The sequence below is a fragment of the Spodoptera frugiperda genome, chromosome 23 (assembly GCF_023101765.2).
Source record: "Spodoptera frugiperda isolate SF20-4 chromosome 23, AGI-APGP_CSIRO_Sfru_2.0, whole genome shotgun sequence".
Classification (NCBI taxonomy): Eukaryota; Metazoa; Arthropoda; class Insecta; order Lepidoptera; family Noctuidae; genus Spodoptera; species Spodoptera frugiperda.
The window spans coordinates 11,968,522-11,993,184 of record NC_064234.1 but is presented as its reverse complement, the minus strand read 5'-3'; the positions used below and the strand labels follow the sequence as shown (position 1 = coordinate 11,993,184).

General features: G+C 37.6%; 1 protein-coding gene across 1 annotated transcript in view; it reads right to left on the bottom strand.

Annotated features, from left to right (window-relative positions):
• Window positions 1-21,245, bottom strand: part of LOC118267031 (uncharacterized) — a 64,910-nt gene extending 43,665 nt beyond the window's left edge. The window contains exon 1 of the mRNA XM_035580768.2: window positions 21,070-21,245. The gene's annotated coding sequence lies outside the window, so the exon portion shown is untranslated. The remainder of the gene's footprint in view (window positions 1-21,069) is intronic.
• Between the last annotated feature and the right edge of the window lie 3,418 nt (window positions 21,246-24,663).

Sequence of the window (24,663 nt, the reverse complement as noted above, 5' to 3'; positions counted from 1 at the left end):
CTAGCTTTCCGCCCGCGGCTTCGCCCACGTGTAATTCGGTTATACAATGTGATAGGGGTGAGACTTCTAACCCGTTAAGGCTGAGTACTACATCAAATTTTATCGACAAAAAAAATAATATGGAGGGTTGAACCCCCAATTGAAAATATTGAAAAATGACGATTTTTTCGGTAAAAATAATTCAGAAATGATTTTTTTTCTCATCTAAACATTATCAAACATATGAAAAAAGTAATGAATCAGTTAGCTAAGGTTATTAGCTACCATTTGTCGTATTTTTTAAGTTTCTACGACGCATACAACCTTTGATATCACAAAAAGTAAAAAAAATATTAAAACAGCCATAATTTTTAGGGGGCCCTCTCGACCTCTTCGACCCCCGACTTTTGTCGATAAAATTAGATGTAGTACTCAGCCTTAACGGGTTAGAAGTCTCACCCCTATCACATTGTATATAGCGTTTTTTAATGATCTCGACAGGGCTTTTTCTTCCACAGGCTGAAATCTTGTTACAACTGGAATTAAATATAGCCTGTGTTACTCAGGGATGATGTAGCTTTCTAATGGTGAATGTTTGAAATCGATTCAGTAGTTTCGGAGTTTATCGATTACATGTGTAAACAAACAAACATATAAAAAATAGATAGTTCCTCTTTAAGTATAATGTTAGTATACATACAAATCTATAGAGAAAAAGTAAAGCGAGACAAAATCATCGTCTCAAAAGAAAAAAAAACAGGATTTATAGGACGAAGAGGCCTTACAGGATTTCCTTGTAAACAATATTTTTAGTTTTTTTATTATTTACCAGTATGAACAGGTTAGAGGGAGAGCTGGCACGCGAGCAAGCAACATACAGTTGTCCATGAGAGAAACAATCTTCTCTTAAATCAACACCAGCGACTTTAAAAGTTTGCCCTTGAGACTTATTTATCGTCATCTAGTCAGGATCTGATGATGGTATTCCAGGGAAATCAAGGGCAAACCTCAAATTTACAGGCAATTACGTTTTTGACAATTTCATAGATCTGTTTAAGTATTTGCGTCTGATAGTCATCATCCCATGTGAATGAGCTGATGATGGAAGGTACAACTCCTCAACGGTTAGGAGTTGAAAGAAAATTCTTACGAAGTTATACGTACATGTGAGGCTATTAGGTTGACCTGATAATAAAAAGTAAATCTCATTAACGTTAAGAATTTAGGTGAAAATGGATGCGGACAAATTTCGTCTCTTCACTTGTTTCCTTTTAGCTGTTTGTATGGGTAGTGTTAACACAAAATAGGGATTTAAAGGCATGATGTTATTAATGTTATGCATGTATGTACATAATTATGTATGTTAAAGAGACGACTGAAAGTTGTCATACAAAGTCTTTTTTTTTAAGGATGGGAAATCATCAAATGACCTCTCCCGCTCTGGGTGGAACGGAAGGGAGTGTCAGACTTTTACTGACTAAAACCCACCTCGTTCCTTCAGTTGCCCTTTGCGTTCCGGGGCCACGGTATCTCGTTAGAACTTTCCCGCAGCCCCGGCTCAGTTTATCCCGTTTCCCCCCCTTGGGGGTTGACATTTCAAAAATCCCTTCTTAGTGCCCACTTATGTTACTAAAGGAACCTCTGTTCAAAATTTCAGACTCCTATACCGAGCGGTTTCGGCTGTGCGTTAATAAATCAGTCACCCAATCGCACCCCTAAATCACGATTGGAGGGTAGTTTGAAAAAAGTTATAATGTCAAACATATTTACTTGCCTATGTACGTGTTCATGCCAAGTTTCAAGTTTATAAACCCAAGGAATAAGATTTTTCATAGAAACGTTTTTACCCCTTTTCCCCCCTTGGGGGTTGAATTTCCAAAATCCTTTCTTAGTGCTCCCCTACATATCCCAAGGAACCTACATTCCAAATTTCAGCTGTCTATGACCAGTAGTTTCGACTGTGCGTTGTCTGTCAGTCAGTCAGTCAGTCAGTCAGTCACTCAGTAACGGAAGAGTTTTATATATATAGATGTATTTGTATTGCCGTGGCGAATGTGCACCTCTGCCTACCCCTTCGGGGATAAAAGGCTTGACGTTACGACGACGACGACGATTATGTATCTATAAGTGGTTTGAATGATGTAATTCCTTCTAAATGCTACATAATTATTAGAGCTTCGCATCAACGTGCAGCATTTTCTAACGAAACATTTGTCTCCTTGCGAAAAACAAGAAGCAGAAGCAGAAGCTACTTAGTCCACGATACATTGTAAACAAAAAACACAAGAAGTTAATCAAGTATTCTAATATGGAGTAGTTAATACTATAATCGTACATGAGACAGCTCCCCAGTAAGGTGATATTGTAGGCAACATCTGCCGCTCCAAATGCAAAGTATCTCTGTGTTTATGATTCATGAGCTGCGCTATTGTACTGGAGTACGCCGTTATGGGTTTTGTTTAAAGAAAGTACAGAGATAGATATAGTATGTTATTTACACAAAAAAAAAATGTATTGTAAACACTCTGAAGGGGTTACAGAATGGAAAAGTTAAACCTTTGAAAGGGGCAAGTGAACGATTATAGTATAAATTTCGCGTCTGTTGCTATCGCTAATCTGTGTGTCCTGTGTCTTTCTAGAGATGGACGCGCATGATATAACCGACATACCTGTATGTGAGTATGTAAAATAAAATTGTATTACATGCGATATTTACATAAATAAACAGTTTGAAATTATATCATAATCCATAAAATATGCTTCTAAGTTTGTACACGCGTACTTACATATAGTAAATTATATTCGTACATTATACAACGGATCTATTTATATAGAGGTTGGTCGTAAATCTAAGAGATTACCTACAGTCTACAGTACAGGTAATATTGCCTCCTAGTTCACTGTAATTTATGATGTACTTCCATCAATATTATTAATGTTTCATTAACGGTTCTTTTTTTCATTTTTATAAGTAATTTAATTTATAACCTACAAGCGTTACAATATTACGGTTAATAATATACTGTGGATAAAAACTGCAAACTACTAATGCTACGGTAGGGGCGAGTACGTTTTTCTCACAATTTTAACCAATACGCTATAAGACATACTTATTATATTAAAAAATGTTACTACATTCGAGATATTTTTGCAATATGTCCAATTCCTCCCTTCCCAATCTTCCCAATCCCAGATTCCCGAACAACAACCCTTAAATTCCTAATCCCCAAAAAGCCGAGGAGGAGTATAGTATTCGTTGCCGGCAACGCACTTGTAACGCCTCTGGTGGTTCAAGTGTCCATGGGCGACGGCGATTGCTTACTATCAGGTGATACGTCAGCACGTTTAGGTTTACGGCGTGTTACATAAAAAAAAAATCGAATCGGCGACAGAAAAACCGACAAAGTCCCAGTATTCCTCCCTGGACCCCTTACTCGGCAGCAGCTGTCGTAAAGCATATCGACAATCATTTACTTGATGCAACAGTAGTACACACTACTTCCAATGTTGTAGTATGAGTGTGTAACTAACGATATCTATCGCGAGCCTTCCTTTCATTTCGACTCTTTAGTGGTTTTGTCGAACACGTGTCTACTAATCAAAGTTTACTAAATCAAAGTTGATTAAAGCTTTTCGTTGAATGTGTATTTGTGTAAACCAACTCTTGTGAGAGGCCTTTGTTTAATAATGGACATAACACACCACTAATGAAATCTCAATTAAATTAAATTCACAGGGCGAAGGCCTCATCGATATCAGACAGTTTCAGCGTTCAATCAAATGTGGAAAAATGTAGCTAAGAATTTGTTCCAGACCACACAAGCACCTGTTTAACATAGACGAGAAGTTGTTTTTCTCTTGTACATTATTGATAGTGTTGCAAGCGTGAGGCTGCGCTTGCGTCACCCTCGTAAATCACCGCGCGACAGCCGCCATGTTTATTGCATGAAACTCTCGATTACTTAGGGATTAACTTCTTTGTCGGATCTAACGTCCGCCTCATGTACCGGCTGAAGTTTTCTCGAAGAAAAAGTAGAAGAAATTGCACGGACTATTTGGTATGCTAGGCCTAACGTGAAGTTGTAAATATTTTGTATTATTTATCAAAATGGATAAGGCTCTTTCATATTTCATGGATTTTCTCTTGTGTACTTTTCTTATTCCTGGAAAATAAAATCACGAAACATGTTATAAAAATAACAAAATATAAACACAAACCTATATTAAAACGCCTCACGTCGCTAAATTACAAGCGATCGCTACAAATTGTTGTTATCCAGCGATAGAGTTGCCATTTCGAAACTTTACATATCAGGACTTATTAGCATAGGTTTAATAGATTAAAGTGTGTATTAAAACTAAGTAAGTGTGTGTAACAGCGTGGAGTAACGTCGCTCCAGATAACAGCGGGACTATCGAAATGGAATAATTCCGTACGGTATCAGAGAAATTATTCAAAAGTGCGCCGGCGCAAACCGGTCCTGGCAAAGCGGCCGCAGACGAGAAAAATATTTTTTAACCTTTTTTGTGAGTAACTGAGGCCCTCAGAGAGATACAGCCGCGATACAGCGCCATAACAACAACCGATAAAAGTGAACTTTCCTCCAATTCAATTGATTTGATTACGTTGTATGGCGTGCTCATGAATATGGTAACACCAGTAATAACACTCGGACAGTTACTGTGTCTTGAACGACGTTAAACGTGCGACAACAAGAAAGTACTTGGACGTAAAACTACTCAGAAGACGGTACTTGCAGCTGTATGTATGTACTCTAACACAGACACCTTCACGCCGCACAATAAATTGCCAAACAATTGCATGAACACCACTTAGCACAGTTACCTCAGTTAGAACAAGAGTTATCGGACTCGAATTTAATTAGTTTTAAAACTCATGAATAATTCACATAAATAAATAAACAGTTAAATGTTGACTTGTTGATAACTACAGAACATTGCCTATTGCCTTATAACACAGAGCTACGGGCTGTGCGTGTGTGGGTGTCTCGAATGATAATATAATCGAATGCGATATCGATTGTGATTTACTAAGGCTCGGTGATTTACTTAAATTATGTTGAAATATTAGATTAACTTGATAGATTGTCTTGTGTGGTCCTAATATAATATTAATGAGCAACGAACAAGATATGTTTTCGTAAACTGATACTTAAACACAATCTACTGCAAAATATGCTGATAATTTCCGATCGTCTTGCGAGTCCGTAGTATTTTATGGGCCACTTAACGTACTTATAATAATCTGTAATTGTTTTTACCTAGCTATGGTAACATTAGTAGCTGCCTTTACACACACGCATCGTCAATTAAGTAACAAGGTAACAAAGCATGGTAGAGGACAGTTATCAAGTCGTAGCATCCAATGTCATGCGCAATGAAAGGAAGTGGTGTTCACGAGCCATGCGACCACATTGCTTGCCTGGCTCTAATTACCGGCGGCCAGCTACGACGTCGCCCACGGAGGTACCCCGCGCCGCTTCAGCGACCATAATGCTCCCGTGAATCATTTCCTCTTCAACCTCTATATTTCCTGTGTTGCCAATGTTCCTTGTGTCTAAAAATGTTCTTAACTGAAGCATGACAGTGTGACTGAATTGTGTTGCATTTGAAGTTCGAATGTAGTGTAATTTACACGAGTAACAGTGTTCAGTTACGTTACTATTTGTGTATGTACAATGTACAGAATATAGGTACAGAGTAATTAAAAATAATTATCTACACATTTGACAGAGAACAAGCGTGATAATCATTACGTGATTATTTATTTTATTTTATTTTATTTTATTACTTTTAAGAAAACTTACAGCTAATACATCTTTTAGTTATTTGACAATAAGTGAAATAAGGCCAATTACAAGTTTCCACTTATGAATGATAATCAGAAGAAACCCATGGTCTAGCAGTAATGTCTAGGGTTGCTGATTATGGTGTATGACCAATCGAACTAAGCTCGCAATACTATTGAGGTCGATATAAACAAAGCTCTACCAAACGACATAAATAAACTGAATCTCAATGTCACATTTACGCACATTTTCAGTTGTTTCTCGAGAAATAGTACAATACCAGCCGGGGCCTACAATTCAGTGCGTAATGGCACCTTAACTCTCGCAGCGGGAGCCTGCCTGACTTTAATACATTCTGCGCCTGCGCACCCGATCGATGAGCCACGCACGTTTCAATATAACTGTTGTTGTTTATAATATTCGAGTCACTGAAACTATTTGGAGTCATTCTATGGGTTTATATCGATTTCCATAAAACAAGTAAGAATGTCGTATCTCCGTAAATGGATGGTGAATGGATCTGCCATCAGGCTATCCGACCTTTTTGGAACACGAATCATACTGGAACACAGTAGAAATTATGTTTGTGACTCAGTGCTCAACACTCTATACTATAATTACATTAGTAGTGAAAAGTGTGTATTATATCTATACTAATATTATAAAGCTGAAGAGTTTGTTTGTTTGTTTGAACGCGCTAATCTCCGGAACTACTGTACGGTCCAATTTGAATAATTCTTTTTGTATTGGATAGTCCATTTATCGAGGAAGGCTATAGGTTATAAAACATAACGCTATGACCAATAGAAGCCGAGCAGAGCGGGTGAAACCGCGCGGAAGTAGCTAGTTTATCATATAATATATGTAGCTTCCACCTAACCCTTCGAAGAATAAGAGATGTCGTATTGTAACGTTCTATGATGTGATCAAAACAACTAGAGACAAAAGTTTACACAAGTAAATCAATTCTACGTAAATAAAATTTAAATCTCACTCAGTTACGGCATTCTTCTTACATTTGCGCGGATGAGTCACAGCCTCATAGCCAACAAGGCAACAGGTTGGAAAGCGAACCATTTTCCCCATACATTCAGTATACAGTGACTGGTACCTTCTAACTAGTTGTACACTTGTCCCTAATTAATTAAACAAGATCCCGGCGGACTGATATCTTGCTAATTACTCCGCGGAGTGCTAACACAGCGGCACTAGGACCGCTAACATAATAAATTGAAGTGTGTACAGAATACGTTTATTTTTGTGTCAAAATACATATACAACATATAGAAAAGCGATTTTGAAAAAATCGAATTCATAGTTTTTCTTGAACGAATGCATACGGTATTATTGGAATCTTATCTGGTAGACAGAAATACATTAAGAGACAAGACATAATGCGAATTTAAATCTTTTATCTAAAACATATTTTGCTACTTCTTTTTTAAACTTTAAACCTAACTGTAGAAATATTGTATTAATAACATAAATATTGTATTAATAATATAACATAAATATGTCCGCAAGGCAGCTTGTGGCGAGCTGTTGGGCAGTGGCGACCCCACGGACTTGACTCCCGGGAGAGGCCCTACTTTTTAACTCCGGTTAGTACTCGTGACTATCCGGAGCGGCCTCTCCTGCCTCACTCTTGCCTTAATCGGCTGGTTTGAGTGGAGATTCGCAAGAGTGGAGTTGCCTTCAGCTCCACTTGGGGGAAGGACGTATCCCAGTAAGATGCTGGTAGGGGTCTTGACCGTACTTCCGGGATTGCTCTGATAGCCGTGGGATGCCCATCCTTCCTCAAGCAGCTCAACGGATGTTGCTTCCCTTGTCGCTACATGCTAGCGGCCGTTTCCGGGGCCCACTATTGAGTTTGCGAGTCACCCCCTGCCTGTTTATCCGTATTTTTCAATATTGGTCAGGGGCAGGGGCCATAGTCCCCATAGTTAACCGGTTAACTATTCCACAGCCACCCACACCCATATCCCTATTATTTCCTTTTACCATATCTTACAATAGTCTTGCATCAACCGGGGATTGTCCTTTGGTGTACTTCCATAGTGCATACAGGGATAATCGCCGGCTGATGTCCCATTACATTTAGATTAAAATTGTTCAACGGGCCTCTGCGAGTTGGCTTCGGCCCCTCGTACGCCTTCCAAAGGTCCGGGACCCTGTGGTCCCGTGATTATGTAAAGAACATAAATATTACATTATTTAATAATAGTTGGAAGCTGGTCATTGCACTTGTAGCAGGGCCACGTTATTGGTCAAGTGTAGCCCGGCGTGGCACGCCGAGCGTAACGGACAGGTGCGCGAGCGCAGGGCAGAGGGCGCGCCCATGCGCCGTGACGCGCAGGTCACAGGCACCCAACGCCCGACGAGAAATGTGTAAAACTTTCCACCAACTCTAAAGGAAGACATACTTTGTAACAAGTTTATCGCTAAGACAAGAACTTATTCGCCAAACGACGTAAGATGAGCCTAATTGAAGACTTAGCAGAAAGTTGTAAATTATATTCTGCCTCTAAAGTATTTTTTAAAGAAATCGCACGGCGCAACAAATCAGTGTGTAACAACATAACCACGGGTTTACTTCCGCACCGCAATGCTCCCATGTCACAAATAGTTCCCACCACGTTACAAATAGACCTCATGATGGCCTGGATCCCACGAGGGTGTGGTCAGGCGCAAATTGTCAACCATCACGCCGCGCCGTGCGGTGCGCATGCGTGAAGAAAAGTGATGAGTCATCGATCATTCATTTGTTACTGGACAGCTGAATGAGTTTTTGTGATTGAGTTGTTTGAGCTACGCGCGAGGCAGATTGTTTTTTAATGAACCGATGAACGGCTAGTGATGTGGTTTCTATTTTTCTTCGAATTCACTAAGTAGTTATTAATATAGACACGTGACCACGAAGTAAGCGTGTCTTCTCTACATACGTTTCTTCTAATAAAAGTACTTATATTAGTAAACAACGTGAACACAACGGAATTTCAATAGTCTCGTATTTTGGCAGGTTTCCACACGCACGCGCAGCCTGACACATACACGTGTCGTGTGGATAAATAGGCCCTAACACCTGGAGCATTCTATGGTAATCTCAAATTCTAATATGAAACGTTGATAGAATCAATTTGCTTCCTTAATTAAGTAGAACAAAGGAAAAATAACACGGATAAATATTTAAAAATCTTTTCAAACATATTTTTGATCAATAAATTATCTCAGGAAGTATTTCGCACCGAGGCGCGGTCGCTAAACTATGTTAGCCGCGCATAAATAAGAGCGGTCCGCAAAATACAGTTGATTGGCAATCAGGACAAAAACTTGGTGTCCGAACATTAAACCACTTTCAAGGGTTCCGGGTGAGTGCTCCTCGCTAATTGTAAACTGTCGGATGATTTCATTGCGGAATGTGGCTAGGTACACTTTCGTTGACCACTTTCCACCACCTGCCGCCATCAGCCGCCATCAGCCGCCATCATCCGCTCCACTGAGACCAAACAAGATAATCTCACCACTTTGGGTCACCTGGTTAGCGAAACCAGGCATTGCGAGGGATTCAAAATCACGTTTATTGAAGTGTTTTACCACTCTATTGTAACCACCGAAGATCAATTGGTTAGTGCCCAAACTCTGCAATTAACATTTTTTGTATATGTCGTACTCTTGGTTCCTTTTTGTTAGTCATTGTTAGAAGTAGGTACCCACATTTATAGGCAATGAAATAAACGCAAAAAGTTAAAATGTTGTGATTCATTAAACCGGCAGCACGCGGCGCGCGGTACTGGTGTACCTCTAACAGAACACCAGATGCTAATCAACACTCTCACGTAGCAAAATGCGTACGCGCCGTATTTAGTAGACAAAATTGCAAAACACAGGCAAAATTATATTAAAAGAAAGATGATCTTAAAAGTACATAAATACCTAATTAAATGAAAAAGACCACCATTCAATCCATCCAATATAATACGGTAAAGAAGTTTAGCTATATTGTCCGCCCCATCCTTTACCTAATTCAGTTAAGTACCCGTCCGTAATATGATCGGGAATTAGCGAGCCCAGTAAGGCGCCTCCCTGAGGATTAAGTCAATGACCACAAGCACGTAACTACATAAAGTGGAATTGAGTAATCAGCCGCGATGGCTTAATGTATTTGAAAACATTTTTTCTCATTCAGTTTGGTTTGCCGATACTAATGATGCTGTGAGATCTGATGATTTTTTAACTCGTTTTTTATTCAAAGTGTTACTGTGACTTGATGGAGACCAGTTTAATGATGGTGACTACTTTAATTGCGTAGACATGCGTGAATCTTTTTCGGCGAAGATGTAACGTTGTATCGAGTTGTTTGATTAATGATATCTTCGAATCTATAATAACTTAGCAATCAATTCTTTAATTGTTTAAGAAATTATAAGCGACTAATTGAATTCTACCTTACTATAGATTATAGATGTACAACTAGTAGTTGTGGCAATGACTTTTCAAATACAACAATATCTCCCTAACTAAGTCTGAGTGGGTAAATAGTTATAGTGCAGTCACTCCATTCAGCATCAATACTCGTATTATTATTTGTAGTAAATAATAGGATCATAGAAACTAAGTACATCTGAATTTTATATTTGCTCATCTGGTCATGGAATGGCTATGTTATTAACAACATTAATTAATTTCTTCCAAGAAGTACAGAAGTTCTTAACTGGTAATTTTGTCGCATTAACGTGAGCTCTATCATTAAGTAAGCGATGGGCGAGCCCTGCAATTGGTCGGTTGGCGCTGGCCACCGCGACACATCGGCGACACGGCGGGATTAATGCCAATGTTTCCGTCTTAGAGAAGTTTACACGCTGCGCGATATAATATTACGATTATGGGTTTCAAAGCAATAAACCGATACATCGGTGTTACTGAACTCTCAAACTCGTGTAGTAAAATATGGCAAGTGCTACAAGTACTCGGATCATGTTCTGGACAATCTCCACCCGGGTATTTTATTGTTATTTTTTTTAAGATCATGCATGTTTGATGTGTCTCCACTGTTTACCATTTACATTATTAACGTGATAGTGTGATGCTTAAGTACTAACTTATATCTAATTATGCGTAACACTGAGCATCTTTTGCTGATGCGAGTGTAAATATCGATCCAAACAATATAACAGTATAATGTTTACTATAGTGTTTTTATTGTTTTTCTCCATAATTTCCAGCCCCTACTAGCGTAGCAAAGGGTAATTGCAAGTCGTGACCGCGAGCGTGGGAATGATCGGCCGACAGCTTCATATCGATATAAATATTGCCAACATTAATATGTAACAGAAAACTTAAAAAAACAACCGAAACGTTTCACACCTCGCCGAACAATAATTCACAGACAAAAAGAGCACACACACACATAGACACATAATTTGTTTTCTAAAAAAAGATTTGTTGCAAATAAATTGGTTGCGCTGAAAGTGTCAGGTTACTGACCCCACCGTGAACGTGAATATATTAGATGAACGTTTGCTTCACAAAGGGTTGTTTTAGAAATAGCCCCGCATTGTGCTTACCCCCGTTTGTTCGGTGTGAGTGATATAAATGAGTGTACGGCATTGTGGGCCGGTCGGGGCCCGCGACCGGCTTTGTACGAAACCTGTTCTGAATTAAACATTTCTAACGCAATCGTTGGGGAAATGCTATTTTTTATTGAACTTATATAATTTATGTACACCAGGAGTGATGTGATGAGAATCACTCGCTCTACTTTATGACGCTGTGGAATATATAATAAGAATTCATCACGCATTGCTGAGTTTCATCAATGTTGAGTAAACTACGAGTTTCTTAAGAGACACCAGTTTAGCGTTAACCGTTATACATTATCTTTACAAATCACAATACATCATAAATCATGCTAGTAAGCAATATATGACTCATAAAATTCGCTAGACCTCATCAATTTCCTAAAGAGCTCTATTCAAAAGTCAACATCGTAAAGCGAGCTCTTTCAATATGTTTGTATAATCAAAACACAACTCACTTCACTCGCATAATATCACTCATTCGAGTATTATTGCACACAATTCGCGACTCCCCTAACATTTGAATCCCTCTCGTACAAAAATTGTGCAATAATCGGAATCGCATCATAACTCAACGTGCGTTTGACAAGTCCATCAAAAGCGATCGAGTTGTATTGTCATTGTTTGATGGTCGTATGTCAGCGGGTGCGCATGCGCGGGGGCATGTAACTGGGTGCTCTCAATAACATGTGTATATGAGCACATCCATCGTTGCATTTTCGAGGGAACGATCAAAGCGTGTGGTGTAAAGTGTAAGCGAATGTGGATTATTTGAAAAACTGTTTTGCTGTTAAATAGAAAATTGATATTTTTTCTGAACTTAGTAGGTTATTAAGTAAACCTTAAGCTTTAGTTTCATTTAATATTAATTGAACACCGAAACGTCTCAAAGAATTTTCTTTTTTATATTTAAGCACTTCTTCAATGAGATCTTGTTGAATAAGTTCTTAAATTATTAAAGATAAAGAGTAGTGTTGAGCGTGATCGCTATCGCTTATGACTTACACCACAACATACAACTGCATCTCCACAATACGTTTGTTACGTTTATAACGGTAGTAAATGTCAAAGTGACGCGATTGTCGCACGGAGGTGCGTTACGGTCGCATTGTCTATGGCCCGGTGCACGCACGGTGCGACATGATGGTGCGACTCAATGATTTGCGATTATTTCCTCGTTATAATTGTTGCGCGCTTTTGTAGGGCTCGAGTGTGCTGTACTTGTATTGAATGTGTGTCGATGAATCAAATTTATTTTAATGACTTGTTTTTGTTAAGTTTTAGATGAATGTTTATGTGAAAATGTCAAGTACTTATGTAGTAGAATTGAAGTTGTTTTGTATCAGTTTCGAAACAGATTTTTTGCGGAATCTGCAATACCAGCTAAGTAGCATGAATCTTACTTTCAAGTGCTGCGTAAATGAACCGGCGATCGCAATATTTACGAGCAAACACAAAGGAACTCGGGCAACAATAGTTTCCGGCACAAATTCGAACACAATCCAGCGATTGGAAGAAAGCCCCATTGTTGTGTTGCGCAGAGTCTGCTCAGTAGCCTGTGCCATTACTCCTGTACAAACAAACAAACAAACCGATGTAATTGAGGAAATCAGCCGAAAGTAATCGGAGCTTGCGCAACTGGCGCGTGCGCAGGACCACACTATTGTTGGCGCGCGCTCGCGGGTTACCGACACTTGCGGGTAAAATGGCCACAACGCTAATTAACCAACAAGGGAATAAACTGCCTCTAGTATCGTAGTACCGTGCCTACCTCGTTACTGTCAACTGACCGTTTCGTTTTAATTGTTCTGTTAATATAACTACGAGTACCATTAGATATTTAACAATTTAGTTCAAACGTTGTACGTCAAGAGTTTACGCTTGAAATATCTCCTTAACTACTCCCTAAAATACTTAAAACCGCTTAGAGTCGACGTGCTTCATCTGTGACCCTTTATAAAGGAATTTTGATAATAACCCATTTATTTTAATTGTGTATTTAAAAAACATTGACATTTCAAATTCCATTAAAATAATTAAATCTCCACACAATACAGGGCCGCAATCTTCAAAAGCTTTGAGTAAAAGCTCGGTATAATCTCTCTAAGCTTCGAACAATAAACAAAAAATATTTGTTTTTTGTTTGTTGTCAACCCTGGGCGGCGTCACGGGCATTGTTCGATGCGCCGGCGCAGCTACCGAGCTTGCCCATTAACAGTGCCATTGTTCCTCGACCGCCATTCAAGGAGACTGCCCACACCAGCGTATACAGAAGGTTCACTCTGCATGACATACACGCGCAATCTTTGTAGAATAATGATCATTGTAATTGACCCAGTCCATACAACGGGAAATATTTTTATTAAGTTTATTGATAAATTATCTACATACAACTTCTACATTTAAAGCTCAAAGTCTTTCCGCAAAATGTATCATATTTTTTGGTGTTCCTTATCACATTGTACACATCACATATATTATATTCCAACACATCCTGTACAAAGGGGTAGATCAATTATTGTACCTACAATTTTATGTATAGCTAATACCTTTTAATTATAAATGGATGTGAGTGAAGGTACTTATACGGAAGTTCCATTCCACACAATGCCCCTTCTATACTCGGCTTCCGTGGTGTAGAGGTCACGCGGACCTAAAAGCGCTTCCTCGGCTGTCTCTCACAGTGAGAGGTTTGTTTCGCTGCCAATTTGAATATTCTCAGATACGATCTGCTGTTAATTAAGAAGGCAAGCAACTTTGTTGAGAGCCTCGTTTAGTTCAATGGCTGAAAAGTCGTGTCTAGTCTATTCTTTCACTTTCAAACTGAGTGTAGTATTTAGTGGTTTAACATAAATTCTGATGGATTATTTCGTGGACGGTACACTTTATGAACCCACACTTTGTTTTTTATTTCAAAAAAACAAGCTTCATTGCCATCCATATCAATGAACGAATCAAATATGAGAAGCAAATTGTTTAAGTGTGTAAATAATACGATTGTTGACTGCAACACAGGTAGCTCGCATGCAAGTACTCGCACATTCCTGGCGGTGCGTGTATTTGATTACATCGTTTTTGTAACACACCTCATTGTCATTAAATACTAATGCGCTCAAATTACTTTCTGTAACTCGATTCCTCTAACACCCTGCGGCTAAACCTCCGGCAAATTTTGAACCAACATTATTTTATTAGCGTTCAACATTCAATTTTAAACTTTAATACGCTTTAACAGAGTTTACATTTCAAAGCGAACAGGTAATTTATAAAACACGATAAAAAAAATAATGGTAGGTAATTCTTTGATATGATCAACGGTTTCTGAGCATCCGTTACGAGGGGAGTGTCGAGGGCTCGAGGGCAACAATGCGGGATGTTTTTGTTCTCATTCTTTCCCTAACGTTAGGGTTGTGATATTTGCATTTGTCATTAATCGGAATTTTGTAGACATGTTTATAGATGTGTTTTAACACATTTTTATCGAGTGCTTTGAAATGTGGAACATATTTAGGTCAGGGTTATACATGTGCATTGTGTTCGTTAATTAATAATTAATTTATAATGTTGTGTCATTGTTTACAAGCCTGGCGTAGTAGGCGCTACGCCCGGTTACGAAGTTCTTAGAACAAAAGACTTCAACGCGCGTTCATCCACGCGTAGAATTGTTGATGTTTGAGTTTACGAAACAATTTGTTCTCATGTTACGATACATGTCTTGCGATACTCAGACCTGCTCCTCCCACTTGTCTATACTCATTAATCTTACTAAGATTGCGTTTACGATATGCCATACTCCCAACGAATTAAAAGTTATCTGGAGATTTTTAATCGCAAAAATTCGTTTCATTTATTGAAGCACGTAATCTAAAATGGATTTGAGATAACATAATTATAAACAATTTAGAATTTCAATTAACGTCTATTTATAGAAATGAGACAAGTAGCTTAGCTGTAACCAAGTATATAAGTGCAATAGACGGTAAATACATAAATATTCAATTAGCAATAGAAAGCTAGTAAAACATAACATTTCGATCTCGTTGTAATTAGCGACGGATTGTTGAACCGAACAAACGATCGCAATCACACAATGGAACAAATGTTATTCCCATACTATTGCTGCGTAAAAACGAGGAATGTGGCACTGGCACGATACTAAATAACTAAAGTAATCGCGGTTTTTATCTTAACTGTTTGTAGGAAATATATTTCACGCTACTGTTGTTTATATATGTTGTTTTATTGCTGTATGACTGTTTCAGTCTGCAGCCGCAGCCACACACGAACACTGTCACTGCAGTCATGCCGCGCCTCATGTCCTGAACAAAAAGTGCAATCAACTTGTCTTCTCAGTAACAAGTCACAGTTTTTACATACACTCACATAATAAACGAGATTACATCAGCCGTGTAACTGCGCCTGCGCACGGCTGGTTTACACCACTCTGCTCTCTGCTCTTCCCATAGACAAGTTTACGTAAGGTTTGCAGGAAGGGAGCACACATGCAATAACGTCACGCGATTATATTAACTGAAGGCAATCGATAAAAAATGTCCATTGTATGCTGAGGAGAAATTAAATAATTTGCTTTACTGCTAATTTCCTTGATAGATTGCGCCGCTTTTATGAAAGGCAAGTAAAAACTGATCCTTTATTATTTGCTACAATTGCTACAAATACAAACGTAAATGTAACATTTTGTACGCATGTTTTATATTTTGTATATTTGTACAAATGACAGTTAACGCTGAGCCAAAAACAAAAGAAAACTAATTGAATTTGTAGCCCTAAAGTTAACTAGCGACAATCTAAATTCCCGTGGTGAGTAACGTGAATTCCATTTTCCGAGTTCAAAGAAAACCAAATTCGAGATAAGTTAGAGGTCCATCAGTAATATATCGTCTTGATGAGGCAACCGACCGACAGACCGACGTGCATCTGCCTGCGTTTTATGGCCCTTACGTAATGACCGGGCACAGCTCCGCACAGATGAAGCCGACAGCTAAATTTAGTAATGAAGCCTCGTAAACCTCTTAATACATACATCCATTTAAATTAAATTAACACTATTACTAGAGAAATGTTCACGTTTTGATGTGAGCGATGTTAGATAGCGTAAGTTTTGATGCTTTCATTAAAACTAGTTTCTAAAGCGGGTTATGGGTATGGGATAACACGGAAAATATGCATTACGTCATCACGAGAATTAAAAATAAACAAAGATAGTTTACTAAAATATTGCTATTATAATAGCATACACAAACCACTAGACACCAAAATAGCACTGCGCTAACATGCCCTACGACGATATAAAAACAAAAGAATACGTGTTAAAAACGATTGTTGATTAAGTTTATGGATTAATTTCTACATAATATGAAATAGTAAAGATGAATGGAACTGTTGTATATGATATACGATTGAAACAAAGCGAGAGCGGCCCACGCGCACCTAACTCATTAGTACAGAGTAGAGACGCAACATCTATCTCGGTTTCATTATGCAAGTCCGATCAATTACCCACATCATGTTCTAAGTACACTACACATGTAGTCTTTATACTCAATACTGCTTGCATGGAGCTTTGGGATGCCATTCGTGAGGACATGGATGTAAAAAGTGGACATGTTGTAATTAGTATCAATTAGTAGTAGCTCGACTACGTGACGTCTATGTTCCGACTAGTTCAGTGGGAACAAAGGTACACACGCTTAGTATCACGTTTTACAACTTATTGAAGTTGTGTAGAACATAGACTTAACAACAGGGAAATTATATCTCAAATTGTAAACAAATAATGACTTGATAAATATGCAAAGTGGTCTATTTTCCAATTGGGATGGCGTTTATAATTATACTGTCTTTTCATTTAAGCTTAACTCATTCTGTCTCCTCATTCATCGAGGAAAGTGGAAACTTCTTCTTCTCTAATAATATCATCTGATTTATTTCGTTGTTCCAAGACAGTCATTCATGTCCCTGGGACGCGCCGGACTTAAGTGTTCCGGTGTTTTCATGGTTGTATCTACTGTAGATCTTGGCTTACAGAGTTGCAGCGGTATGGGAGGTTGTGGCGGGCTTATCCCAATAAATAAAAGTCTGTCACGTAAAATTGTTTGGTTATTCATAGTTCATTGTTGGGCGGCTTGTTGAACAAAGCTTAAACTGTTCGAATATTTGTTTCATACATTTGAACACGTATAAAATCTTCTCTCAAAATAAAAACAACTTTACTTCGTCCAAATGTTTACTTGGTTCACGGTCAAAAATTAAGAAATAGTTTTATCCGTGTCTTTGTTTACAAAAATTAAATTGCAGTAATTTGATAATGGCAGACTGGTCGTAGTGTAGTCACGTTTCATTTCTGGTTTTAACAACCACAAGGTCTGCGATAACTATATCTTGTCTGTGCTCAAACATTCTAGTCATAGACAATGACGTGGAGGACGCGACGTGGCTCATTTACAAAAATAAACAAAATATAAACTTGTTTCAAATAGCTAGGAATAAAAATTCCATTAACTTTGGATAAGTAAATAAATACAATATGTACAAAGCGTATACTGTGTCTTGACATTACATTAGTGATGATCGTTAAATACCCACATAGTTCGTTCAATACACACAGCCTGGACGATGTCAAGTTTCCGCAGCCATGTTCCCGAAGACCACAATAATCTAATTACAGTGCCGTCACGACACCATGCAGCGAGTGCGCATGCGCACTTTCCCTGGCTCTCATTTGAATACGTCTGCTTATCTCGATCTGCACAATTATGTACGTTTTCTACAGACGATGCGTGAACGAGATAATTACCAATTATATATTGTAATGGATTTTTATTTGCATCCATTGCATTCTTTAAATGGTCCGTGTATTTTTAGTGCTACAGATATTTTGCATAATAATAATTACGTTGTCTTGTAAGATTGTCATACTTTCCTGGTAAACGAATCAAGATAGGATATTCTTTTGATATTGATGATTTTTATAGAGTGTTCATAATTCACCAAGTAAATAAAGGAAGTCATGTTTAGGTGCTTGTGCGTGCAAGAATGAAACGGCAATGCATAATTCACTAAGTAAACTGATTCAGAAAATAAAATATCAAAGCTTAATCGGAACTATGAAATTGATCTTCAAACTAAGTGAATACACAATTCTAGAACACATTAACATTTATTTATTTGTAAACACAGAAAGAAACGTAATATTACGTAATAATACGCGCGAGTATTGTGAGTTTGTTTATCAATGTCCCCAAACTGGTTAGTTAGCATTACAGTGTTATAAGGAATAACCGAGAGGAACGAGTTTATGGCGCATGACCTGTCATCTGTCATTACTTGCGCACACACATTTAACATTTCGTACTTTACATTTGAATAATGATAAATTAGTACTTAAATTAATTCCATTCTTTATAGTCTTTTCCACGACTGACGTAATTATTTCCTGTTGTTTCAGCTGAAACACTTTCATTACGAAACCTGAATTTCAGTTAAAACACACACACATGCACATCCATGTACATACATAGATAGACTTCATGTATTACTTATTGACTCATTTCATTTTATTTTCACAACCCACACAAGTAATTGAAGCAGTTGTCTTGTCTTGTTATTTTGTTCCTAGAGCTAATTATCTAAACAGCCTTACATTCGACACACGATTAGTTTTCTAAATTAGCAACACTCGTCACTTAGCTTATCACTATGTTATCATTGTATAAACTAATATCCGTGGACATGTATTCCTAATGCACGTAACCCATTACACACAACTACTCTGAGTAAATAATATTATGTGTATCTTTTACTGTTCTTTTTAATCTGTGATACCAAAGCTTATACATAAATGATCAAATAATGTATCAGAGATATTGTAAAAAACATTTTTGAAAAGAGTAACGATGGAGTTTCTTGCTCGTTCTTCTCCATTCGAAGCAACACTTTGGAACGAGCGCCTAGCTTCACTGACAGACAGACTGACGGACAATTCAATTTGACGTTTCAAAAGTGCCTAATTTAGGATTAATTGAAATAAGTGCTTTGACTTTGACTTTGACTATATACCTCAAACTTATATTTATTTAAAGGTGCCTGTGAAGTTGAAGGATTGCTTTTAAATTAGGAATATTATTTGCCAATGGCGCCAATAATTCAATATGATAACATTGTAAACACGCAATCAGTAGCTCCCACAACAATACTGATGATTTGTACCAACACTCTTACCGTCAACAAACACTCGAGTAATCTGTTTGTGACCACGACTCTAATAAGAAGGTGTCGAGCATATTTGTACAACTAAGTGTGAGGTTTAGGGCCGGGCTCACACCGGCCGCGCCCTATAAACACTTTTAGTTAGAAAAACAATAAATTTTCCGGTTCTGGTAAGAGTATTGGCACATAGATTAACGGTCAACTACGTATTTTGGAGTTTTATTGTCATTGGAGTATAATTCCTGTATCGAATTGATAACTGCGTAATTATCTACAGTTACAGCATTATTACATTATTATAAAAGTGCTGTGTGTGTGTGTGTGTGTCTATGTTTCTAAAAATAATTGCTTCAATTTACTTGTATACTCGACAATACTCGTGGTCCTTGCCAGGTGACTTTTCCACTATATGATGATGATGATGATCTATGTAAATATTTACAGTTGACAGCGACCGCTTTACCAGTCATATCCTTCTACACAATATTTCTATATAAACTAGATATCCAACAACATAGAACACCACATAGAAACCCTATATGAACAGCTAAGGCGTCGGCTCGCGGTCGAGAGGTCGTGAGAAATGAAATCCTATCCTCCAGGACTGTAGTGCTAACTCTCTACTAGGAACGACTCCCTCAAACATTATATTAAGTTGTCATAAGTTGGTCAGAGCAAGACTTGGTTTATGGAATAATTGGAGTTGCTGACTGCCTAGCAGGTTTCCGGGGCACCGCACCGGCTCGAAAATCAGGAGTAGGAACAGGGTGCTTTTTAGTCAGTAAGGGTTTCCTACTACTACTCTATCTTGCATTGCCCAAGGCAGGAAAAATCATTGGATGATTTCTGCCCGATTTTTTTTTCATTTGGCATATTTAAATCAAACTACGCATTTTTGACGGAGTTATAGATACACCTGCCTGGAGTATAGAGTTATTTGTTTTATTGAAAGAAGTAAGTAGAAACCAAACTATTGCCATTAAAAAGGATTTAACCAGTTACTGAACGCCATAATAAGTATTGCGCAGCATGTAGATTATATGCTAGACATGAAAAATTTATGTGAAAAGTGTTTTTCCTCAAAGATAATTTCATCATCAGTTCATTTTTAGATGTGATTATAATTTTGGCAGTAATATGAGTTCCTATGTAGTTATTTACTCAAACATTAAAATTCGAATGTAGTAATAAATACTATGAATATTTATTATAATAAACGACTCTGGAAATATTAACGTCGATAGTTCCGACGACCGTTACTCAATTAATATCGAAGAAACATCTCCACCGCGTCACTTCGTTAAGGCGGGATATTGGTTTAACTACTTTCGATAATAAATGGCTTGTAACTATTAAAATTAAATTATAGCTTTATTTATTACACAAGCACCCAGTAGGTACTGATACATTAAAGATACTGAAATTATAAAGTTTAAACAAACAAAATCCCTTACAAACAAAAAAAAAATACTCACGAATAAAAATCAAAGAGAAATTCAATCCGTGTTCAATGCGATGTAAACACAAACACACACATTGTCACACACAAAACACAAACAATGTATTTAGGCACGAGTTACTGCTACGATGTACTACGAGACTACGGAACTACGGAGCGTAGTCGCGAGCGACGGTACGTAAGGCACGGCGCACGGACGCGACACGACTGCGGGCCGCGGGTCGCACGGGCCACGGGCATCTCGCACCATCAGCAAGTCGCGGGGAGATAGGGATGTGATGTTATTGTACAACACTAGTTAGGTCGACCATTTCCACAAGTAGGTAGTACTTTGTTATGCTTTCTTGTCCTATGTCTAAACATCCTTAGCATTGTAAGTAAACAGTGTCGAAACTACAATGAATGAGGCTATTGTCACGTAATGTTGATTGTTATAGTTTATTATAAGGTAGTTGTCATTCATTCACAACTTGCACTAATCAGTGGCAGGGAAATTGACACAGTGTACCGGTAAACTATGGCAACTTTACCGGGCCCTTGGCAACTTTACCATACTATAGGTATTCGGTATAAACTCATTTATCTAAAAATCTACCCACTAGAATTCTGTTTTGTAATAGAAGTATTTTTTAGACATTAAAAGGAAATATTTACTATATTTTGCGTAGACGTAAGACTGCTATTATGCCAGTAATGGCCGTCACAATGTATGCGTGAAAATGAGCTAAAAGTTAGTTGTTCCTAAATTGTGCTTACAGAGCCTTAACTATTTGTCACAGGTGAGTGAAATTTTGATCTTGTATGTATATTATAGTTGGGATTACTGTTGTAATGTCAGCAATTGCTTTTTCTTTAATTTATTGATAAATAATCGCTTCGGTAATGTTGACACAGGTTAGGTAAAGTTGCCACGGCCTGCTTTGTGGCAACTTTACCTACAGTTAGGGTTGGCAATAAATGTTTTTTTCTTGTTTGTGTGTATGTAACCATTTTCGAATACCTAAATTTCACAGCATAATAGTGAATATCCTGGATGATAAGATATAATGTATTTAATAATACCTCTTGTTTTACAGCCAAAATGGCTCCCATGAAACAAAACCGCAGAAAACTCGGAGCTAGACACTATAAAACTTATACGGAAGTGATGTTATAATTAGCTATGGAGATAGTGAAGTCATAAAATTAAAAAGTCAAGGATTAAACATTATTTTGTAGCCTTTTTTACAATTTTAAACATAAATACTTAAAATTTTAGAACTTAATTTAGTTTAAAAGGGAATAATATTTATGTTAGAAATTTGTGCGTTTTTTTACTTTAGGTTTAAGGTTTATTAATTTTTTTTTTAAATATACATGTCATAAAAATGTTCCTCCTTTTTTGACAACCCCGAGCGTAACAAATTATTTGTATGTAAATTACGATGAAACCCGTGGCAACTTTCCCTAATGTCTGTGTAGCCGTTATCTTTATAGATTTCCTCATATTGTTTGCATTATAATACGAAGAGGTCCTAGATGAAGCCCTCTGTACCTCAACAACTCTTTAATATGCAATACACGATGAATACGGCGCGTAGGTAAAGTTGCCAAAAATTTGGTATCTTTACCCATGTTGTTTTTTCTTTACTACGGCTAAAATAAGTGTTTGTATTTAATGACGATTACGGTAAAGTGAGCCAGATAGACTACAATTCTAATTATATAGTTTTGGTTTCTATGCGTCTTATGGTTAAAAATATATTTCGTGTTTTGTTCTAAAATATGGTAAAGTTGCCATGTTTTACGGTACTTATGTATGGAACCCTCTCCTAAAATATTCAAAATGCTTCCGATAGTCTAATATAATGACATAATATGTTAACGCCTATGTCTTATTATAACTATCCAAGCTCCCGGTATACTATCGTGACCTCGCAGCCCCGTAGAGCCAGTTCGGTTGGGTGCGCGTGCGCCGCGATTCGCGATGTATCTTCGCACACCGCTCGCCCTTCGCCCTTCTTACCAATGTTTTGATACGCAGTAAAATATAACGTAAAGCTACTTACTCGTAACACACGCATACTTACATAGTTTTTTATATGTATAATTTAGTTCCATGATAGTGCCTCTAAACATTATGCACAGTCATGTTCCACTGAAAATTGAGACATAAATCCACTGATTACTAGTGAACTTTGTGACTACATTGAGTGAACTGGCGTCAATCCAGAACTTCGTGGTTAGCAGTCACGCTTGAGAGCATAAGATAAACGAAACAGGAAAACAAAACATATAAAGCAAATCGGCAAATCTTGGCCTCGACGCACGCACCTGCCTGCAACCCCTCAAATGAGCGCGAGCGAAGCCAGGGGCAGAGCAGGCTAGTCTACGAATAAAATATTTTCAGTTAACTTAAATGCGTATTTTTTCTTTAAAATTTCAGAATCATGAGAGTAAATTCAAAATGCTGAAAGTTTTTCATCATTTTAAAATCATAAAAACTCATAATCATGTCATGAGAGCGGGAACAACAAACAGAACACAGGGCTAAATACTAATATTAGTCCTTGAAAACGAACAGTATTTCATTTGTGCTCATTGTGGCCAAAACTATGAATAAAGTTTACCAGTTTACTGTATAAATAAGAGAGAGATTATAATCTTTTGAGGCTTTTTGCGATTAGTCACTCACACACCAGCAGAGTATAGTCGTCATACATTAGCATCAAACATTAATTCGTTCTTATTTAACATTCAGATTTATTATTCAGTAGCTGTAAAAAAGCACGGTCTGTTTAAATGTAGATCACGTTTCAAACGACTGAAACACGCGCCTTTCGCGGACTTTTTTACCTGATGCTACAGTACAGTGCGCCACAGGTGTCGTGTTAAAGGAAGTGATTGGACACAATCTAATTAGCGAGCCACGTGTAGACACCTCGCGAAATGAATCTTAGCAACATGTTGTGACTAATTACGTCGATTCCAATGTATTCTATTTCAATATGTTCTTAGAAATGGTTTATTTTTGAATGATTTTCCAATTTACTTATTCTAAGTACCTATACTGTGTGTACTAAGTACCTACGCTGTTTTAAAAAATGAGATTTACTGTAAACTAGCGACAATTACAGACTTTGATTTTTTTACAAACTGTAATTTTAATTGTGGGTAGAACCAATTCAATAATTAAATTTAAGCTCTAGGCTTAGAATAACAATCACATTCATCACAAACAATAAATAGGCATATCGTGACCACGTTTATGAAATTGTTGTTATACAATACCTATACATACCTAAACATAGTAAGCAACGATTAGTGCTCAGGCCCCGTGAAATTACCGACGAATCATTGTCGCGGCCCTGACTCATAGTCCGTCATATAATGCTTGATAAATGACCACATGACGCCACAATATTCGCGTAAAATACTCGACATTTGTATAATTTGTTACAGGAACCATTGGGGATTACAGAGTTAGGGAAACTTATGTATTTCCCAAAATAAGTATTGGAAGCAACAAGGAAATTACATTTCCTCTCATTGGTCCGGCCAATTTCCACGTTTAGTGCGGTCTATTTCCTAGCCAGCTATATTGTATCTACTGAAAGTAAGATTGCCATCT